The sequence below is a fragment of the Anolis carolinensis genome, chromosome 1, assembly GCF_035594765.1.
Source record: "Anolis carolinensis isolate JA03-04 chromosome 1, rAnoCar3.1.pri, whole genome shotgun sequence".
Classification (NCBI taxonomy): domain Eukaryota; kingdom Metazoa; phylum Chordata; class Lepidosauria; order Squamata; family Dactyloidae; genus Anolis; species Anolis carolinensis.
Window position 1 is genome coordinate 154,508,513 of NC_085841.1, and position 21,529 is coordinate 154,530,041.

General features: G+C 38.7%; 1 protein-coding gene across 1 annotated transcript in view; it reads left to right on the top strand.

Moving 5' to 3' along the window:
* Positions 1–21,529, top strand: part of klhl29 (kelch like family member 29) — a 543,161-nt gene that overhangs the window by 96,226 nt on the left and 425,406 nt on the right. The gene's annotated exons all lie outside the window — the stretch shown is intronic.

Sequence of the window (21,529 nt, forward strand, 5' to 3'; positions counted from 1 at the left end):
TTTACTCAGGTTTCTTAGCCCATGGAGATAGAAACGTAGATTGAGTCATCAATTGGAAACTAGTGTTGTGAGACATTCACTGTATTTCCACTTTCCTGAAAGTCCTGCAGCCCTAACTCCCACCATTATGAAGCTCTGATTGTATTTGTGTCATGTGAAGTATTCCACGGCTTCTTTTCCTTGGTTGTATCAACTGGCATCATAGGAAGTTGCTTGGGTATGAGTTCTTAAAAAGGTATTCACATTCACTGCCTTCTTTCATGATGGATTTCTCCAGGTCCTGTAAGAGTTGCAGTGTTTGGTTGGGTAAAGGATCCTCTGGAACAGATTTTTTGTGCTGTTGTTGAACTTAGACTTTATGCTAATGCAACTTCATGTTTCACTTGTGTTACATAGGATCTTGGCCATTTCTTCTTTCAATTAAGATACTCAGTTTAACATTTTAAAACCAAATGCAGAGAAATACTTTGCATTACCTCATTTAATGTATTGAGAATTTTTTGCAGCTTTAAAACCCCAGTGATAAATGATTTCAATTAAACCTAATATATATTAAGAAATCATTATTGATCAGTGTGTACTTCTTACTGGAACATAATTCCCCTCCTCCTCCACCAGCAGGAACTCAAGAGATTATCTCACGTCGCCAGAAAATAAATTATAATGTGAAAAAGTATTTTTAAAGGTCAGTGTATTTGCATACTTGCTTTCTCAGAATGTTTTTTTTCCACCAAATTCCCAGAATAACTATTATTGAAAACAAAACAAATGTGAGATTTTGAAGTTAATAATAAAACATAAATTACTTTGCAGTGGTAGTGAGAATGCCGCCTTCAGCTAGAGAGGATCAGAAATGAGATTTACTCTGTTCATATTAGTAAACAGCCTATTACTCCCATGAGCTATTTCAGAAACTTTTTGTCTTATTTTAGGATTAGAACCACCTTATACATATTCAGTGCTATGTACAAAACAGTATTTTCTCTGAGCTACTGCTGGAGTTTATGTGGGAAGGGGGCTGGGACTGATCCCTTCACATGCTTTCAAATGCTTTGATGTATTTTAAGAAAACCTTTGAAGAGAACAAATAAATATTCTTCCAGGCACATTTTTTTTTACAAATATGTAAAACAACATTACTGTCACAACCCCCAAATGTGGTGTCAGTTCAACTCAATGGTTGCACATGGGCCCCGGAACTGTTTTGCTATGGCCCAGGATCCTGCAGGATCAGTTACTTTATTTTTTATTTTTAAATCTAGAGAATACGAAGTCCAGTTTGCCACAGTTTGTCTCCCCTGTGTTTTGGGCCAAAGTAGTTCTGAACTTGGTCAAAGCCTTGATTGTTTCTAGAAATTATCTCTGAGTCTGTGATCTGGATTGTGGGCTTAGTGTGGGGTACAAATGCCCCTTCTTTGGGCTTTGTTGTAATGGGAAAGATCTTGCACCTGCTTTTTGTATTACCAAAATCCAATCCAATTTGTTTCAGTGGAAGTTTTATTATTAAGTTTCTACTAAAGTTTGCGAAAAATTCTAAGTCATCTACAATCGGCCCTCCACATTTGCCAGTTGACATTTTGTGGATTTGATGAAAATGTTCTCTTTAGGTTATCCACTGTGATTCTGTGGCCAGCTTATAGCAGAAGTTGACTATAAAGTTGTGCAGAAGGACATAGAGATTCTTAAGGAGGTGCTCTCTCAGATAAAATGTCACAATTTTTGAATTTGTGGGTTTTTTTAAAACTTTTGCAAGGTTCCAGCCCCCCCCTAACCTCAGTGAATGTACTGTACTAACTCAGGATGAAGTAATAAATGTGCTTGTGTTTAAGTTACCATAAGATTCTTTGCTGTTCTTTGCTGCAGAAAATACTGCTTCCTGTCGAGGAATGGTTTTGAAGACTAGCAATTAAACTATACACTGCTTTTTAGTGAGACGGAGTCCCCTCAGGTGAGAAGGGCAGGGTAGAAATGATGGAAATAAATAAAAATAAATATTTCATTCTAACCAAAATATCAAAAAAATAGCTCTTAAAAAGATTAATGGTATAATCCAGGGATTTCAAGAAATGAACTTCACACAATTTAATAAGTCACCTAAATTTCATTCAGTGTAGTACAAGCATGGGTCTCCATATTAACTCTTTGTGTATTTGAAAACACAAGTACATTTGAATTCCCCCTGTTTTAGGTTTCCGAACTACCTATGTCCACTCTGAATGTTGTCCAATAGATATTTTGTGTGGCCAGTTTTCTGCTCCGTTCTTTAAGATATAAACTCCCCCTCATCCAGGAGAAGTTCATAATGTGGTTGGGTGCTACTGTATTGCCATAAACATGAGAAAATTGCTCCTTCATTTCTACTCTGTTGAAATACAGGCTGAACTTTTTGTCTGGCCTTTCCAAATGCAAGGACAGATTGGTTTTTAGTGTTACTTTCAGAAAGGTCTGTGCTACAGAGAGATTTCATCACAAACCAAAGCAGTAGCCTGACAGGTTTGAAGGTTGTGCTATCCATCTTTTTGAGTAAAAAATTTACCCAAATAAATCTACTGGCAGTGTACAATATAAAAATCAGATTTTTTTTCTATCTAGGTGCAATTCTGCAAAAGAAATCTGCAATTTATCAGCAGGAGAACCCCGCTAATGTGCCCATTCAGTCATAAGTTTTTAGATTTGGAACTATTTTGATGCATGATGTGACAGCTCAAAAGCTTCCCTTCAATCACAGCTGCTTCAGTGTTTTTTGTAACCCTCTGTGACCAACTCTTCTTCACAGAAGTGTTTAAAATGCTGCTTAAATCAGCTAAATCAGACTTGCACTACGACTGAACTTTGTTGCATAGTTATATGAGACTATGAAGACATGAATTATTAAAACATAAATTGTTTTCAGTTATTTTTTCCTATGGCCATTTTGTGTGTGCAAACGGAAGTATTGAAGACTAAAATGAGGATAGACAGGCTGTGTTTACAATGAATTCTAAAGCTTGTTACCAGTGTGTATGCTGAATTCAGAAATTTTTCACACAATCTTTAGTGAAATGTTCACTTCCTTCTGGAAAAAGGCCTCTATTTAAGCTATTTTAAGAATGCACTTTTAGGAAAGGGGAGGTAGACATAGCATCATCAGAGAGTTTCTGCATACTGCTTTATGGTGAGTGTTGTTAACAGTTCCTTAAATCATGCCTACAAAACTATTTTAGTCTCTTTCTTAAGCCCTTTAGAACCTTCCTCCCCATCCTTTCAGACATGCAATATAAATGAAAGAGGCAAACCTCCCTCCCCTTTTTGTCAGCATTATTTTTTATGTACGAGGATCTTAGCAAGATTAGAATCTTTCACTGCCTGTCCTAAGCCTACTCAGAATTGCTTTTTACATCTCTGTGAGCAGGAAATCTTCAAGAGATTTGAATACTGGAATTGCCACTAATATCCAACATAAATGGATGATTGCCTGTATATTTAATTTATCAGCATGGAATTGGCAAAGCGCATGTAGCTCATGATGAGACATGGATACCTAATCTAGTTCTATTACAGCATTCAGTGTTAAACAGTTACGATTGTCATGGTTTTCATTCACTTTGGATGCAGGTATGCCAAACTTTCAATATATCAACCATAGATGTATACTTTCTATTCTGTATTCAACACAGGCCAAAAGAGAATATTGTGGGGTTTGTTGTAAGATAATGCAACAATTAATTACTGTATAAGTATACATACTGTGTATAAACTGAGAAATTTCAATCTAAACATTACCACCAAAACCCTGGGTTGACCTATCCTGGGTTGATGTAAGTCAGTGGTATCAGTAGAGTTGGCGTCACCTTGAAGAAGGTGAAATGAAGGTGAAGGTCCAGTGCTGTGTCTAGAGCATCTGCTTCCAGGTGAGAGTATCCTTGGTGTCAGGTGGGTGAGAAAAGTTTGCTGGTTTCCTGAGCCAAGAGGTTAGGGCTGGTTCTGCTGTCTGATGTGTTGGCTGCCACTTGTAAAACTAAGCAGCGGGACAGGTGGGGTTGAGAGGAAGACTTTACATAACTGCCTCCATAATGGGGCAGATGGGCTGACAACAACCCATCAGATTCCTCTTTGACAGCACCATGTTGTTGTTGTTGTTGCTGCGGCTGCAAATGCTTTCAGCTAATGGCAGTGCCTACATCCTTTTTTTCTTTCACCTCCTCTTCAAAAAGTCCAGTGTGCTGACAACAGTGGTTACGATGTATGTGTTTGTGGGGTGGGAACTGGCTGGGTCTATGGATCTAATCTATCGGGAAAGATGCTGTTCCTTACATTGTTGGGAGGTCAGGCTCCATCTACTGTATGTTTTCCACTTATCTGCTCTTCCAGCTCAACCTCATCTTTTCTCACTTTCTTTTCTTCCACTGAGCTTAGCAGTGAATGGGATGGCACCACCAGCAGAGACAGAATGATTATTTCCGTTGCTCTTCTTTCCCATCCACTTGGTTGACTCTGTTGTTTTTTAAAAAGACTCTCAATTTTCGTACATTAATTGCCTCCCCACTTCATCTCATCTTCTTTTGTATTTTCTCATTTCTACTGTGTTCTTTTTCTTGAGCCCATTCCAACAGACACCTTTCTCAACCTCTGTCTTTTCACCTTCACTTGACTCACCTCTCCTCCTCTCTTCCACTCCCTCTTCCGTACCTTGGACTAAGGACCTCATCATATTGGGGTGGTGAATCTGACCGGCCTGATGTAAGGCATGGTGAACTCATCTCCTCACATTGCCCACCTTGTCCCTCACCTCATCCCACAGGGGGAAGGGTTTCCATGCACCACTCACCCCCTGTTGTTTCCAATGCCTCCTGTGCTGCTACCTCCTGCAACACTGCAACACTTTGACTTTACTTGAGGCACAGAGCCCTGCCGGAAGTAGATCGACATCGTGTGATGGGAGCTAGTGGGCTCCGTGCCTCAAGTGAACTCAAAGTGTTGTAGGACAGGAAGTTTTGCCTGTCTCATGAAGTCATAAGTTCTTATCTTTTGCCCCTCTACTTGGAGAAAGAGATAATATATAATAGTATATATTATCCTTGATAAAAATGGACCTTTCCCTTCTCTTAGTAGAGAGGTGAAAGGCCTTTTTGAATGCCTGGGCAAGAAAATGGAGATGACAGCAGCCTGGGACAGCTTGTACCCTATGCTGGTGTTTTCACTTCTCTATGGAATGACCCTCAACTTATCCAGGTGTCATATCAAAATCTATAATCTTGGACTAAAAGCTTCCCCTTACCTTATACAGTTGCCTTACATACAAATATATACAATACATATATATTACTGTGTACGGATGTTCTGCAGTCATGGATGGTGGGGAGTGAAGGTAGCTAGTACCATGTCATAAAAATCTTAGTGTAATGCCTCCTTAATTTATTTCTATTTGCAGTAAGGTCTTCCTAAAAATGTCACTTCATCCAAGTATTTGAGAGAGTCATTAAAATGATATTACCTTTGTTTTAACAAAGAACACTTTGAATGAAAAAGTGTTTCGTATAACTAGAATTAATAATCTAGTTCACATCTAGTAATTTATATTACCAATCCTTCCATAGCAGTATATCGTATTTTATATTCTAGATTTAAGACATAGTCTATATTATTGTGATCCTCCAGATGTCTTTGGCCTACAAATTTCATCAGTTGTGGCTAGCATAACTAGGCTAACCTAAATAATGAAATACAGGAGGTTTTTCCCCCTAGTTTGTAAATTTATGGTTGTGAAATACACTTTTAATTCATAGGGGATTTTAAAGGTGCACATTCTGGCATTTGTGATTATGAACCTAGGTTCAGATGATTTGCTCAAAACTGGTCACCATGAAATGCAAGAATTTGATTCTCTGAAATAAGAACGGCAGTTGTAAAATAGTTGTATCTAGTTATTTAATATACACTATTTAATTATAGGTTCATGAGGTGAGATTGAGCTGCTTGCAAATATTCTGAATGACTATTTGCCAGCTTTTCTGTCATCCTAGAAACCCGGCACAATTATGAAAGAAAACAAAAACTTAAGCCTTTGTTTGTACCTGATGCTTAATTAGAAGAAACAAAAGTATTTATTTGGTTCTTGCAGGTGAGAATGAATAATTTCTAAAGCTTTCTCCATTTCAACAGAAAACAAATAGTTATATGCAGTTCTTGCTTGTTCTTCACACATCCTGAGGTGTTTAAGAAAGTTATTATTGAATTGAACAACTTTATTGTCATTGTGCTATTACACAACAAAATTAAATGCTTTCCCCAGCACACACCACAAAACAACACATCCATCCATCCACACTTCACACATCGCCACTTACTTACTTAGGCGATCAATTTCTTGGAAGACGCCTGTGCGCGATTTTTTTTTAATGCGTGGAGGTCAGTGCACGGCCGGTCAACACACAGTCTTCACAGATTGAGGTCCCAGCAGTGGTGTGATTAACACAACAAGAGTGGCTTCTCAGTCTGTTGCAGCCTTCTTCCGCCTTCACAACCGTTGTAACATGTACCATGTTATCCTCCGCCTGCTCCGCTGTTGAGGTCTTTGGGTCTTCGGATTGCTCTTGGTCTGGATCCTCCCCTGTGGCCACTCCTGGGAGTGCATGACTCCCGTGGTTGTGCCCTCAGGTTCATTGGAACACGCAAGCCCCCTCACCACGTCAAGGTGACAATCCATCGCCACACAGCCCCCAATGCCACACCAATGTGAAACCATGGAGTTCAGTATAGTTATAGCTCTGGGATAAAAGCTTTCTCTCAGTCTATTTGTCCTTGCTTTTGTCACCTGGTACCGTCTGACAGATGGTAATAATTAAAAATAAAGAATATGCCATATGAGATGGATCTCTGAGCTTTCTTAAAGCTGTGGGACCTATAAAGTTCTTCTAAAGAGGGGAGAGGGCAACCAATGATTTTCTGTGTAGAAGTGGTGACCCTTTGGAGCACCTTCCTGTCTGCCACTGTGCAGTTACCAAACCAAACGCAGAATGCAGTAGGCTAGGACACTATAGTACAGCAGTAGAAAGTCACTAGCAGTTTTTCATTCAGTTGTTGGTTCCTTAGAAGTCTCAGGTAGTCTCTGCTGGGCTCTCTTCATCAACGCTGCTGTATGGGTGCCCTAGGTCAGATCCTCCTTCACAGTGACACCCAGGAACTTAAAACTGGCCACTCGCTCCACTTCGACTTCATTTATAACCAAGGGCTGGATTTCTGGTCTGTTCTTTATTTATGTGTATTTAGTTTATTATATACAGAAATACACATGAGGGTTTTTTAAACAAAAGTTTTAGATTTGTGAAAAAACATGTTTTTACAGAGCTTTTTGGATTACCTTTTTTTTTACATAGACTCTACTGCATTTTTTGTATGTGCGAAAATCACTGTTTCCCACTAGCCACATTGGGAGAAGATGCCAGCCACAGATGTTGATGAAATATCAGGAGAAAATGCTGCTAGAACACGGCCATACAGCACAGAAACCAAACAATATCCAAGTCACATACATTTCTCTATAGATAAATTTCTCCAAACACTCCCAGAGGTGTAAATTACATGCAAAAACTATGCAAAATGCTCACTACTGTTCCAGCGCTGGCTCGAAAATGAATAACAACAAATATTCTTTCCACCTCCATTTAGGAGCAGATTTCTTACAGAATATGATGTAGCATAGAGATGGTGTCCTAGTTTGAGCGACTATGACTCTGGAGACCAGGGTTTGAATTCCTGCTCAGCCTTGGAAACCCACTGAGTGAACTTGGGCAAGTCATAGTCCTCTCAGCCTCAGAGGAAGGCAAAGAGAAAGCTCCTCTAAATAAATCTTGCCAATAAAATCCCATGATAGGTTCAGGGTCTTGAAGCAACAACAACATCTTGAATACTCACAATCAATTTGAACCCTGCTTTAAGTCTGTAAAATTCACTTAACACTTCTGTCCACCTTTGCAACCTAAACATTGTGTCTGTCAGAGGTGCTCAGCTTTCTTACAGAAAGGTATTTGGGGCTAAAATCCCTGATTCAGATCCCAAACTGGTATTTAAGTAATCCTGGCCCTAGCCTTCATGGCAATTTTTCATCTGTACCCTGGAAATAATTTGTGTCTGGTCTCTCAGGAAATCTTATCTTCCATGAGTCTTGGGCAGCAGGCTATAAATGGAGAGTAGTCCAAGGGAGACTGATGGTGTATCATGTTGTTCAATAATACAGAAAAGTGACTCATGTTGCTGAGAGCCATCTAACATAAGGCACATTTCCCAGCTGAGAGCTAGTATAAATAACTTGTGTCAAAAAAAGTCTAAAAGCTTCCTTCCAAAAACCTCCTTTGCAGCCCAAACATTGTGTGGAAAGCTGTATGCACCATCTGTTTAAAGGAAGTCTCCCTTCCCCACCCCCTGCAGTTAATCATACAAATAAAAGTTGTGGATATCCAGGCTTTTAATCTTATTTTTAATTAAGAATATTATTGGCTTGATAACTTGGTGGGCTTACTATAAGTTAGAAGTGATATTATTTTAACTTCATATAGTATGAAATGATATGTGCATAATCCCTGTTTCCTATCTGCAAATCAAATCTAAGAAGTAGAAATGATCTAATTTAAAAATACAGTTTTTTATTTATATGGTCTCTTCTCTTCTGATTGGCAGCTTCCCTCTCTCCTGTAAAAACAAAAATGTAATATTTTATTTCCGTAGTTTCCTCCTCACTTCTGGTCATTTTTTTCAAATAATTGCTTACCTTTTATCTGGCTTGATTCCATTCCCTTCCTGTTTCCTGTCATCGAACTAGCTGCAGTAGGCAATTGAATAAATTTATTGTGAATGAAACCGAAGATGTGTTTGAGCCACGGAAAGGGAAGGGGCTGTGAAATTCTTTTCTCTCCAGTGTTTTCCAGATCCTGACAGATTTTGACTGGACAAAGGAGTGCATTGAACAGAGGACTGCTTCCTTTGCTCAGTGCAGTCAACCTCTCAAGGCTGCTTTTGACTTTAAGAAAGGCAGGGATATGTCTAGTTTGAGTCATAGGCTGCTATCCTGTTTTAACACTGGCAGAGCATATACTGTACCTCCGCCAGTGGACTTACATAGATGGAAGTCACAGCGTGGCTGATAACTTCCAGACATTCAAGGCGCCATTCTTGGGATGTCCTAGTAATAGTTCTTGTTCATGTAGTGGCTGTTGGAGATGTATTCACATACTATTCTGTTGTGGTGAAAGTGTAAGAGGTAACCCAAAGAGGATTCTGACCATAGAGTGAAATTACAGGCAAGGTATGTGTTCGATTTTTGATGTTGATGTAATTTTATCGCACTTGTATGTGCTTCTGTAAGCCGCCTGAGTCCTCCTGGGAGATGGCGGCGGGGTATAAAGCTATTATTTATTGATTGATTTATTTTATAACTACTAATCCATTTAGTTCTTCAACAGAGACATTTTAATGATTCTGATTGGAGTGCCCACACATTACCTGTGTTCATTCCTGATTCACACCCAGACAGAAGAATTCTTTTAAACCCACAGTGAAAAATCATGGGTACAGCTGCACCCTGATAGAATAAACACATGTATGAATGTGTGCAGGGAACGTGAATTAGAAGCATAAGCAACATTTTATATGTTTTATGTATTAATTCATTGTAATTGAATGTATCTTATGTTGTTGTATTTTATTGTTGCATTACTGGGCTTGGTACAATATTTTATGCTGATTTTATATTGGAAACCGCCCTGAGTCCCTCTTGGGAGAGAGGGCGGTATACAAATAAACTTTTACTTACTTTACTTACTTGGTCCCCATGTAAGCTGCCCTGAGTCCCTTTGGGGAGATGGATCACCACCGGGACCACCTGTTGTTGTTGTTGTTGTTGTTGTTGTTGTTGTTGTTATTCAAAATAGGGTCCATAATGTGCATCAACACATGTAGGTGTAAACTACATTGCATGCAGAAACAAATTAAGGGACAAGTGTGCATTGTGGTGTGGAAGCCACAGATACTATGGATCCTGGAACCAGTTCAAAGCCAAACCTTTGTGATGTGCATAAGCACAGCCCAGATCTTGATCCAGTTCTAGGGCTTCCCCTCTGAACAGCTCCACAGTGAAATTGCTTCCTCCTCTGCTAGTTTCTCACGGACCTAAGTGGTCAGAGTAGATGTGCTGCTGGTTACTTTGGTGACTGTGCATTATGAAGAAAGACAGCCTTCCCTTCGAAGCAAGTTTAGGATTTTTGGCTAGTGTAGGGGGGAAAAACACCTAGAAAGGCTCACATACATGGGGGAGCATTGGATCATGGATATTGAACCTGTGAATATGTGCTGTAATTATAAAATTACAAATATTGTGACTGTGTGTATATGTGAGTGTGTTTCATTAATAAAGCTTGTACCATCCTGTTCTTTAGACTCATGATTTGAGAGTTAAGTCACAACATTTAGATTCAAAAAATGTAACTATTATAACACTTCCCTTTCTCTCTTCTTTACAATTGTTTTTGCAAAATAGTCAGAAAATGAGGCAAAGATTAGAATAGCTTTCCCACCCTGCTGCTTTTAACATATTTTAGATTAATACTCGCATCATTTCTTACTGTTGGCAACGGTTGATGAGTGTAATGTGAGTTGCAATTCACAGAACTGCAAGACCATGAAGTGGAGGAAGACTGGCTATGAGAAGAAATGTCTCGGGCCCCTTCTCCACTGTACTTATATCCCAGGATCTAATCCCAGATTATCTTCTTATCCCAAATTATTTGGCAGTGGAGATTCATATAATCCAGTTCAAAGAAGAAAACCTGGAATCAGATCCTGAGATATAAGGACAGTGCAGAAGGGGCCTCAGTTTGATTCCCCACTGTCGTGACTTAATCAGCTGCATCAGTGGTTCTCAACCTGGGGTTCCCAGATGTTTTTGGCCTACAACTCCTGGAAATCCAGTCAGTTTACCAGCTATTAGGATTTCTGGGAGTTGAAGGCCAAAAATATCTGGGGACCCACGGTTGAGAGCCACTGAGCTACATGGAAGATAGATTTGTTGCGTTTTTTGGTGAAAGAGGAATATCTCTGTGGAAACTGTGCTTTCAGTAGGTTATGCTGCTTTTTTTAGCTGCTGATATTTACTGAACATTAACATAATACTTTTTTGATAACATTGCTACAAGGCATACATTTTCAATAAAAGTGAATTGTGGTTCAAATTCTCTTAGAACATCTTTGGTACTGCATCAATGATTTGTTACTATGTGCAGTATCTGGCAGTTTTATTGATCTACAGACATTTATAATAATACCGTTGTATGTACGACTACTGAGCTGCCCAAATAATTTTTCAGTCACCCAGGGTACCAGACATTAATTCAGGTATGAACATTTGTGTTAAGAAGCATAGCAACATTCGTTCTTGGCATTTTGACATCTGTCTTGGCTTTGAGCTTTATACTTTTTAGGGTAATGAATGCTTCACACCATATGTTAATACTAATTAAGCCTTTCTTTTTCTGCTTTGGGTACATTTGTTTCATTAATAACATTTTGTTACTGTTAATGTACATTACTGTAGTATGCAAATGATTTTTCTTTTTGTAAAACACACACACACACACACAAACCTACATAAGCCTCACTGGCAGTGGCAACCAGAATCTCCTAATCTTTTTTACCTATGAACAGTGCTAGCCAGTAATCCTAACAGCAGACCAAACACAGTAAGCTGTTAAACAGGAAGCACAGCTAATACTAATCCTTCCAGCAGCCTGAAACGTGTCACACTCGATGCTGCAGTAGATCCGTCTGTCTGAAACCCATCCCATTCTGCATTTATGATGATAGCAAGTGTATATCTTAAGACTCACTTTGATTTCTACCCCCCACTGCACCCCATCCACACTTACTGGTATTCCAAGCAAGCTGTTGGTTGGCTTGTTTAGGCTCAGTTTAGTATATTAAAAGTTCACTCTTCGTGCAGCTCTGCTTGAGGAAGATTTGTTGACTTACTGAGACTTGCTCTGGTGAAGTGCCTTGACAGTGAAGCTGTGAGAAAGCCAATACAGCTTTTGGTATGGCAGAAGTCTGAGTTTGGGAAGCTCAAAGAAGGCAAGCTTGGCTTGATTTTTCAAAAGGTATACAGATGTACCTGTCAATGTGCCAGAATATGTATGGGTACTGAGTGCCTATCAAGGAGAATAAACTATGTCCTAATGGTTGCTCCAATTTCCAAAAAACTATATGCAGGCACTGGGTTGCTGTGAATTTACCAGGCTGTATGGCCATGTTCCAGAAGTATTCTCTCCTGATGTTTTGCCCACATCTGTGGCAGACATCCTCAGAGGTTGTAAGGTCTGTTGGAAACTAAGCAAGTGGGGTTTATATGTCTGTGAAATGTTCAGGGAGGAAAAAGATCTCTTGTCTGTTCGAGGCAAGTATGAATGTTGCAACTGGCCACCTTGGTTAGCATTGAATAGCCTTGCAGCATCAAGGCTAGGCACATTGTAGGATTGGATATGGCATAGGAACTGGTTGTTGCATGTATTCAATGCATTTTAAAAATATGCTTGGGGTTGTATATGGCAGACTGCTTTTCATTATTTTAATGAAACAATATCACCATCACAACCATCTTTGCTTATTTACAGATTGCCACCACTGTACACAGTACTTTACAATTAAAAGACCAACCCAAAGCCCTGCGAGTTCCTTGCCCTCAGGCATTCAATTTAATTAAGACATAATTCAAAAGAAAAAGGTAATGACAGTATGGGAAGAATACTGCCCTTTCTTCTTTCCCTTCAAGTCCAGTTCATCAGCAGCTGAGATGGAGGACCTTTTGTCTGCTTTGGTGGCTAAACATGATAAAACTATACCTACCTCTTCTTCTTTCCTTCAGTGTTTTGCATCCAGTGTATGTTTCCTGATAGAATAAGCATTTATGGCACATTCCCTTAATCTGCTTTTGAAGGTTGGAGGAGACATTGGTGTTGGAGGAATGCAGGGCAGAGTAAAGATAAACCATTTACCTCAAAGGGTTTGTAAAACAACTCTCATGATTCTATGCATTGAGTCATAGCAGTTAAATTGGTGTCAAACTGCATTTAGTCTACAGTTTACATTCACTCTTTGATTTTCATAAGACAAGGACTGGTACCATATGTGTCCCCATTGTCTACAACTTTCTAGGAATCTGTCTGTGGACTTGCAGCCAATGCCTTGAGTGCTGGAACTGGTTCACAGACCACAGACTTTGAATTCGGCTTTAAAGCATTCCCAGATTACATTATTAGATTAAATTGGATATTTGACAGCATTTGAAAATTCTTTACCTGCCTCATGCTGGACTTCCCATTTTTATTGTTTTGGGGCATTGAGAATTGATTCTATTGAGGTAGTAAACTGCACAGTAAGATGTCTTAAGAACTTGATCTTAACATTATTTTTCAGAATGAATTGTTTAATATTTAAATATTATGTACTTCTGAGAAATAACCCCTGATTATTAAAACTGTATTTAGTAAAGTAAAAAGTGAGTAACTTAAGGAACTGGATGGAGATCATCTAGAAATCCAACACACTGGCACCAGTACAAACAATTTCTACTCATTGTGCTTATGATATATCTTGGAAAGAGGCAGTATAAATCCCATTCTGATGGTGCTAGGAGACACTTGAGCCTGATCACTGAAGTCTTTGCAGATATGCTGTCAACAGCAATTCAAATCAAGGCAAAGAAGAGGGACAGCTGGGACCCCTGTAGAGCAAATGCAGTGAAGAAATGTGCTTGCTGAATACTTAAGGCAGGGGTATTCGGTGTCTTGATAACCCAGGGCAAGAATGTATGCGGGTAGTGTTTAGAAAAGATGCATAGACACCATGCAAACCTTTCTGTTATTTTAATTGGGGTGTAAATAGTCTACAATTTGTTATTGTTTGATGTTACAAAGATACATGGCCCTCTTATAATTGTAAAAATAAGAGAAACATAGGAAAGATGGTGTTATAATTGTTCCTCTTTACCAATTATGTGTGCAGAGCCATATAAAGTCTTAACATCTCCGGGCTTCTTCATACATATGCATATGCAGAACAATTGTAAACGGATGTGTAGGCAGTCCCCAAATTACAAAGGAGATAGGTTCTGTAGGTTTATTCATAAGTTGAATTTCTTTGTAAGTCGAAACAGGTGCATTTGAAAGTGTAACTCCAGCCATAGAGAGAGAGAGGGAAAGGAGAGTGTTGGATATCATAGGGAAGGGTTAGCACCCCTGTGGTGTTTGTTTGCTGTCTGTGCCCTTGTTCAGAAGATTTCACCTCACTTTCTGTCCCTGTGAGAATGGGAAACAAGGATTGGTGAGAAAGCATCAGTTAAGACACCTTTTCAGGAGTGAATTTTCCTTCTAAGCAGGCGATTTCTCTCACTTTGTGTTGTCTCTCTCCCCCCCCCCCCCTCCCCATTGTAAGTAAGACATTTGTAACTTGGGGACTGCTTGTACTGTGCCTGAATTAATTGAAAGTATGTTATGAGATGAGATGGTATTATTTGTTGGGATCATCCCCTAATATACTGTACTACATGGAAATATATATAGACATTAATAGGGGGTAAAGGAAAGCTACTTTGTTTTGTCTTTTGGGTCAGTTTATATAAATTATGTTAATTCATATCACAAACCTTTCTTTGAGGCTTTCACAATATAAGAAAGCAATGGTTTTGCTACAAATACAGTGCTAATAAGCAGAGAAATATAAAAATTAGTGATAACTGAAAAGAGTTAACAAAGTTGGATAGGTTCAGACTTCGTTATAACAACTTCTGTATTTGTGTGTGTTTCTAAAGGCAGTTTGTAGCCTTGTTAGTGTTAGTGGCAAGCCAGAATCACTTTTTTTTCAAAATAATTTTTATTTCAGGAAGTTGGGGGGTATGGGTTCAGAGGGATTAACAAAGAAAAATATTTACATAAGTTAAAAAAGGATTGTGGGGAAAAAGAAGAGAAAGAGAAAGAGAAAAAACAAAATTGTCTGACAATTGTTGGACAAAAAAGTAAAACGAACAGATATAGACAATCTACCCAGATGAAGAAAAATTGGAAGTCAAACAAAGCCAGAACCACTTTTTATTAAAACAGGCTTTTGATTCATCTTACTTGTTGTTTGGAGAACCTTTTAACTCAATGGTATGGTTATTTTTGTTTTGTTTTGTTTCATTGAGAATTTTAAAATGTGTATGCTTTATTCATTCATTTTATGTAATTTGTACTTTGTAACATATAGCCGGAGTGTGGTGGAGGCTCATTCTTTGGAGAGGAGTCCCCGGTGATGTAGTGGATTAAAGCCTTGTGAGTAGAAGGTTGGGTTGCCGATCTGAAAGCTGCCAGGTTCAAATCCCACCCGGGGAGATCACGGATGAGCTCCCTCTATCAGCTCCAGCTCCATGCGGGGACATGAGAGAAGCCTCCCACAAGGATGATTTTTAAAAAAACATTAAAACATCCGGGCATCCCCTGGGCAATGTCCTTGCAGACGGCCAATTCTCTCACACCAGAAGCGACTTGCAATTTCTCAAATCACTCCTGACACAGAAAAAAAAAATCTTTGGAGGCTTTTAAGCAGAGGCTGCATTGCCATCTGTTGGGGGTACTTTGAATGTGATTTTCCTGCTTCTTGCAGGGGGTTGGACTGGATGGCCCACAAGGTCTCTTCCAACTCTATGACTCGATGATTCTATGAAATAAATAAATAAAGCAGTGCCTTGCCATGCATTTCTATTCTGCATTCCTTTCTTCCCTTACTGCCTCCTCTTTCAGAAATTGAGAAACCTGGACATCAGCAACTGCCACTCAGACTTCATTTCTGGATGCCTGCAGAGGAGAGTTTTGCACACATGTTAGCCTGTCTGTGCACTCCGGCAGGGAGCCCTGCTACTCTGAATTCAAGCACCTCCAGCTTGGAGATAGGCAGAGGATGAAATGAGATCTGATCTAGAGGAACTCCAGAGACGTTACTCATCCTGATTCTAATTTTACATCTTGGGAAGAGGCTTGTTTATATGCTACTTTTAACAGAAGTGGGGGAGCAGAGATGGGGGAGATTTAAATAATACTCATACACATTTCATATTGGAGCAGTAGCCCTTAGGGTCTTGTCGCTGGAGATGGGGAGCTTCACAAGCAGCTACTTCATATGTTAAGAATAGATGAAACTCCTGTGGGATTGCTCCTGCATTATTATTGGTTCCTTCTTTCTCATGACTCAAACGTGTGGGACTTATTAGCACTTGCAACTACCTTAGGAGAAAGACATGAGATCTGCCAAGCTGCTTCAAGATTATTTATATCATGATCTTTGAAGCAGATGGTTTGAGGTTTTCCTCTCTAAATTTTAAAGGAGACATAAGGCTTAAAGACCCAGGGAGCAGGTTCACACTTAACAATAAACTATAGTTTAGCACTGCAAGGAGCTGGTAATCTTAAATTCTGGATTGCCCTCTGCGACCCAACTCCACTCCACTATGGCTGCCAGGCTTTGAAATGATCTCTGACGATCACAGCTTTTCCATGTGTGTGACCTGACCAGCAGTAATTAACTCAAACTGTGGTTTGTCGAACCAAAGAGGCTTGAAACCATATGGTTTAAAAAAGAGAATTGGTTCAACAAACATAGCTAAAATTAACCATAGTTTATAGTTTGACTGCAACGTTATATTGTGGTTAATGTAAAACAGGCACAAGCTTCTGTTTTCCATGTGGCAAACTTGAGGAAGGAACTGGGAGAAGGACTTACTGAAAGTACATTCTTGCAGTGATAAAACATGATTTCCCATTATATAAGGTCCTTTCTAGGGCATTAATCTGGCTTTTAACAATAAAGCCAAACCCCATAAGAAATGGATGGTGCATCGTACAAAAAGGCTTCACGTTAGATATCAAATGCCTGCTGTGATTTGTTCTTTAGAAGGACATCTATAAAACACAAAAACAAAACCCTTGCATTCATTTGTTCAGTTTAAAAAGGAAAATATACTTATTACACATTTTCCCTCTTCCATCCTATGTGTAATTAAAATGTTAAAAAGAGATTAATATAAAATACACTGTGTTGTTCATTTCCTTTTCTTTTTAGACAAAACTGTAACATGCATGTTGGAGGGATGAAACCATTACAGCATTGCCAGCTCCATCTGGCAAGAAATTAATGTTTACAATATGTGCTGTTTAAAACAGCAGCACCCCAGTAGCTCAGATCAGGGAGATGAAACAATGTACTGACGGTTAATGCCAAAAAACAGGTGGCCTTTCATGCATGTCCAATTTTGCTTTCATTCTGTTTGCTCTTTTTCTTTTGGTATTGGTGATCCACCCAGATGACAAACTTTTGTTCTGACAAAGGCGCCAAATCCCTTCTGATCTTGCAAACTAAGCAGGGTCAGCCCTGGCTAGTACTTGGATAGGAGGCCACCAACGAATATCGTGTAATGTAGGCTCTATTTCAAAAGAAGGAACTGGCAAACCCTTTACTTAAGAAAACCCTACAAAATTCATGGGGTCACCATGAATCCACAGGCAACTTGAAAGCACATACTCACATATACAACTCAAATAACTCGGCATTTTCTTACAAATAATAGGCTTTTGAAAGAGTCGTTGCGTAGTGCACATTGAAAGGGTTGTCATTTCAGGCATTCTAATGCCACTTAAAATCATTCAAAAGCACTCTTAACCAAAAAAAAAAATTCTCCATAGTGCACATAGGAAAAATATCACAGTGAAGAAATGTAGACACAATTCTATTAATGCTGTGGCAGTCTTGATGACACATCACTACTATATGTTAGACTTTATCTAAATTAGTGATTCCACAGGCTTGCCTGATTTTGTCCAATTTTTGAGTTAGCATTTTTCAGTGTGTATGTTTTACTTTCTAAAATATTTTTGTGATTATTTTTTGAGATATTTCTAAGCTTGAAATTTGAACAAAAATTAGTAATGTGTCCTTGAAATGTTTTCTCATAGTTGCATGTACTGCAATACAACATGTGTGTGTGTGTCTGGATCGATAGACAGCCAGACATATACGTATAGCCATTCTTTTTGCCTCAAAAAGAAAAGAGAAGGCTCCTGTATTTTTCGGTTGTTGATGTTGTTATTCTTATCCTGCAAGGTTAAGACCCAGAGCAGCTAACAACTTAAAAAGGAATACAGCATATAAAAACAAGAGAAATATTAAAATAGAACTAATTCAGTCATTAAAAATAAGTTATAATACAATTATAAAGCGCATAAAAAGTTGTTAAAATTTCAGTTAGAATTGCATTGCTGCTCATATATACAATGTGTGTGTGTGTGTGCATTTAGAAACTTACCTTTCGTGCAAGTGCTCAAGTTAGAAAACAATAAATACGTAACCAAAACTGGTAATATATAAGAAAAAGCAGTACAAAACAGCTTGAAAAACTTCTTTAACTAATTTGTTAAACTCTTTGTGCATTAAATTCCCCTCCCTGTGGCTGATCTGTGTAGATTGCTTGATTTACACTGCAGCTGTTCCTTCACTTTACTCAATTCATTATTTTCAGCCATAAAAATTTGCTAGGGACTGGCAGGCTTTGCCTTTGCTGGATACAATGCATCAGGGGGACTTTGGGAGAAGAAAGAGTAGGAGGCAAGGAAATGCCTCTCATGGCTCTGTGCTGGCTGGTATGTTGTTCCGATTTGCCTTCTGCCTCATAGATTACAAGCCAGAAAATAGAGATGAAGGAGGGAGGAAATGTCAGCACCTGCCTTGAATGGTAGAAGGGAAGCAAGAGAGGCAATAAACAAAGCAGTATATCCATGGTCCTTTCCGAATGTCAGGTCTTTTGAAACAGAGGGCTTTCCTGTTTTTTCCCACCTACTAACCTCTATATTAGAGTCTAACTTAGTGGAATGATGTGACTTCCTCAAGTCTTCCCCTTTTAAAATTTCCTTGTTTCTTTTATATATTCTTATTTCAGGTGAGCTGAAGTGAACTCATCTGTACCCTATCCACAGTGTCTTTTTACTGTTGGGTACTTGGACAATGAAGTGGAACATTTTCCTTCCCTTCCATTTCCACAGAGTAAAATTGTAATTGAAATTAGACTTTCTGCACATCCTTGAGATCTAGGTGGGCTGAAATAAGGAATTATGTTCCTTCAGACATTTAGGTCCTTAACCATTTAATAATAATGCTTTATTTATAATCCGCCCTATCTCCCTGAAGGGACTCATAGATAAGACTTTATAGGTAAGTCCCCTTTTTCCCAGGAGCAAATTTACCTTTAGTATATGTTCTCTTAAAATGAAAATAACAATTTTATACAGAGTCATGCCCGTCAGAGTTCTCAGCAGCATCTGTTAGATACGTATAATCCAATTCTGGCATCAGAATATAAAGCATTTGATAAAGTGACTTATTACTAGAATCACTGGTTAAGTTGCTTTTGTGAAACCAACATGAACATATCGAATATATTTATCATCATAACAGCTAGCAACAAAATAGATTTTTAAAGAAAATTAATATTCTGGCACATTGTGTTAACATTAGGTCATGTTGTCCCGTATTAAGAAAAACGCAGTGTATAAATCAAATGCAAAAGTATTTCTCTGTGGGTCTTTTTCATTAGGGAATTTTCTGAAGATCTGGACATGTTTAGCTTGCAGAAGAGAAGGCTGAGAGAAAACATGATGGCCATGTATGTGAGGGGAAATGATAGGGAGGAGGGAGCAAGCTTGTTTTCTGCTGCCCTGGAGACTAAGACACGGAACAACGGCTTTAAAATACAGGAAAGAAGATTTCACCTGAACATTAGGAAGAACTTCCTCACTGTGAGAGCTGTTCAGCAGTGGAACTCTCTACCTCAGAGAGTGGTGGAGGCTCCTTCTTTGGAGACTTTTAAACAGAAGATGGATGACCATCTGTCGGGGGTACTTTGAATGCAGTTATCCTGCTTCTTGGCAGGAGGTTTGACGGGATGGCCCACAAAGACTCTTTCAACTCTATGATTCTGTAATGATTCTGGTCACTCAAAGTGTCCAGTCAGGTTTTAAGGGAAATGGCTCTTTATGTATTTAGGCATTAGGACCCTGAATGCCCAAAAGGCACCAGATACCATCAAATCTTGGAAGTGAATCAGGGTCAGCCCAGGATAGTACTCTGTTGAGAGATTGCCAACAAATACCAGGTGCTTAGGCTGTATTTCAGAGGAAGGACCTGGCAAAACCCACCTTGAATATATTCCTAATTTAAGAAAGCCCTTTGAAATTGATGAAGTTGCTGTATGTTGTTAAGTACGTTGAAGACACAGACACCAACCTAATTGGGGTCTTTTGGCTCAGACAGTCCTCATGTGCCTACTGAGAGCTTTAGGTTAACAATACTCACTAGTTACCATCAGATTGTAGTGAAAGCAATAAGGAAGCTTCTGAGCCTGAGACAAGCTCTCAATCATGTCACATTCACATCAAACAGACCCTGCCTACTCCTCCTTTCTGAACATCATCTAATAGTCTTACTTGAAAGTAAATTCTGCTCCACAAATTAGACATGAGGTTTTTTTCCCCAAAAAATGCTATTCAGCTGGTATTTTTAAGACTTTTGTTTTCAATTGTTTCTGGAATGTTGAAGGAAAGAAAGGCAAACTATTTGATGCCTTTGTTTTGAAAAGGATGGAGGTTTTTGACTTTGTAATGCCAGCTTTTGTGCGAAGTTTATTTTTAACCCACTTCCTTCCCTATTGAATGTTACATCTTCAAGGAGAGACAGGACACAGTGACCACAAGATTACAAGCAAACTGCCATTGTGATTATCTGTCAGCAATATCTGTCTGACAGTGTAATAATTCTAATAATTCAATTAGTGCAAACAATAAACAAGGGGAAAATGTAGGAACTCTGGAGGCAGAATAACTGACATATTTCCTCTGATGGAGGCTGAATAGTCCCATAGTAAGCCAATTCTCATTTGTGTTTTTCCCATCTGTCCAAGTCTGAATATCAGTGATAGGAGCTGAATCTCTCACTGGGCTTTTTGTTTTGTTTTTAATCTTTCTAAAGGAACAATTGCTTCTTTGTTTCTGGCATTTGTTGTTATTGCAACTTCTCCATCTGCCATTCTTGCACAAACATAGGTAATAAAGAAATGAAGTGGCCAGTAAGAAATTTGATGTTTAATCCTTTTCCCTGTATAATCCTTATAGTTCACTTGACACTTCAAATACAGACCTACTTTTATCCAAAGTATATCTTTTAGACTTAGGCTGAAACTTGGCCTGTATCTATTTGCAATGTTCTTACCCTTGTTCATATGCGTCTTGTATTGCACGCCATCCTGTCTTTAATTAGTCTTATTTGTTTATTAATCTGTTAATTATTTGTAGTTGTTCACTTTGTACCGCTGAGCCATTTGCGTCTTTGGACTGTAATAAATTTTGATTGATATTTTATATCCTTTATCATTGCTATAATATTTCATCCTAAAACTATTTTTCCTTAAATATCAGTTTGTTAAGCTATGGAT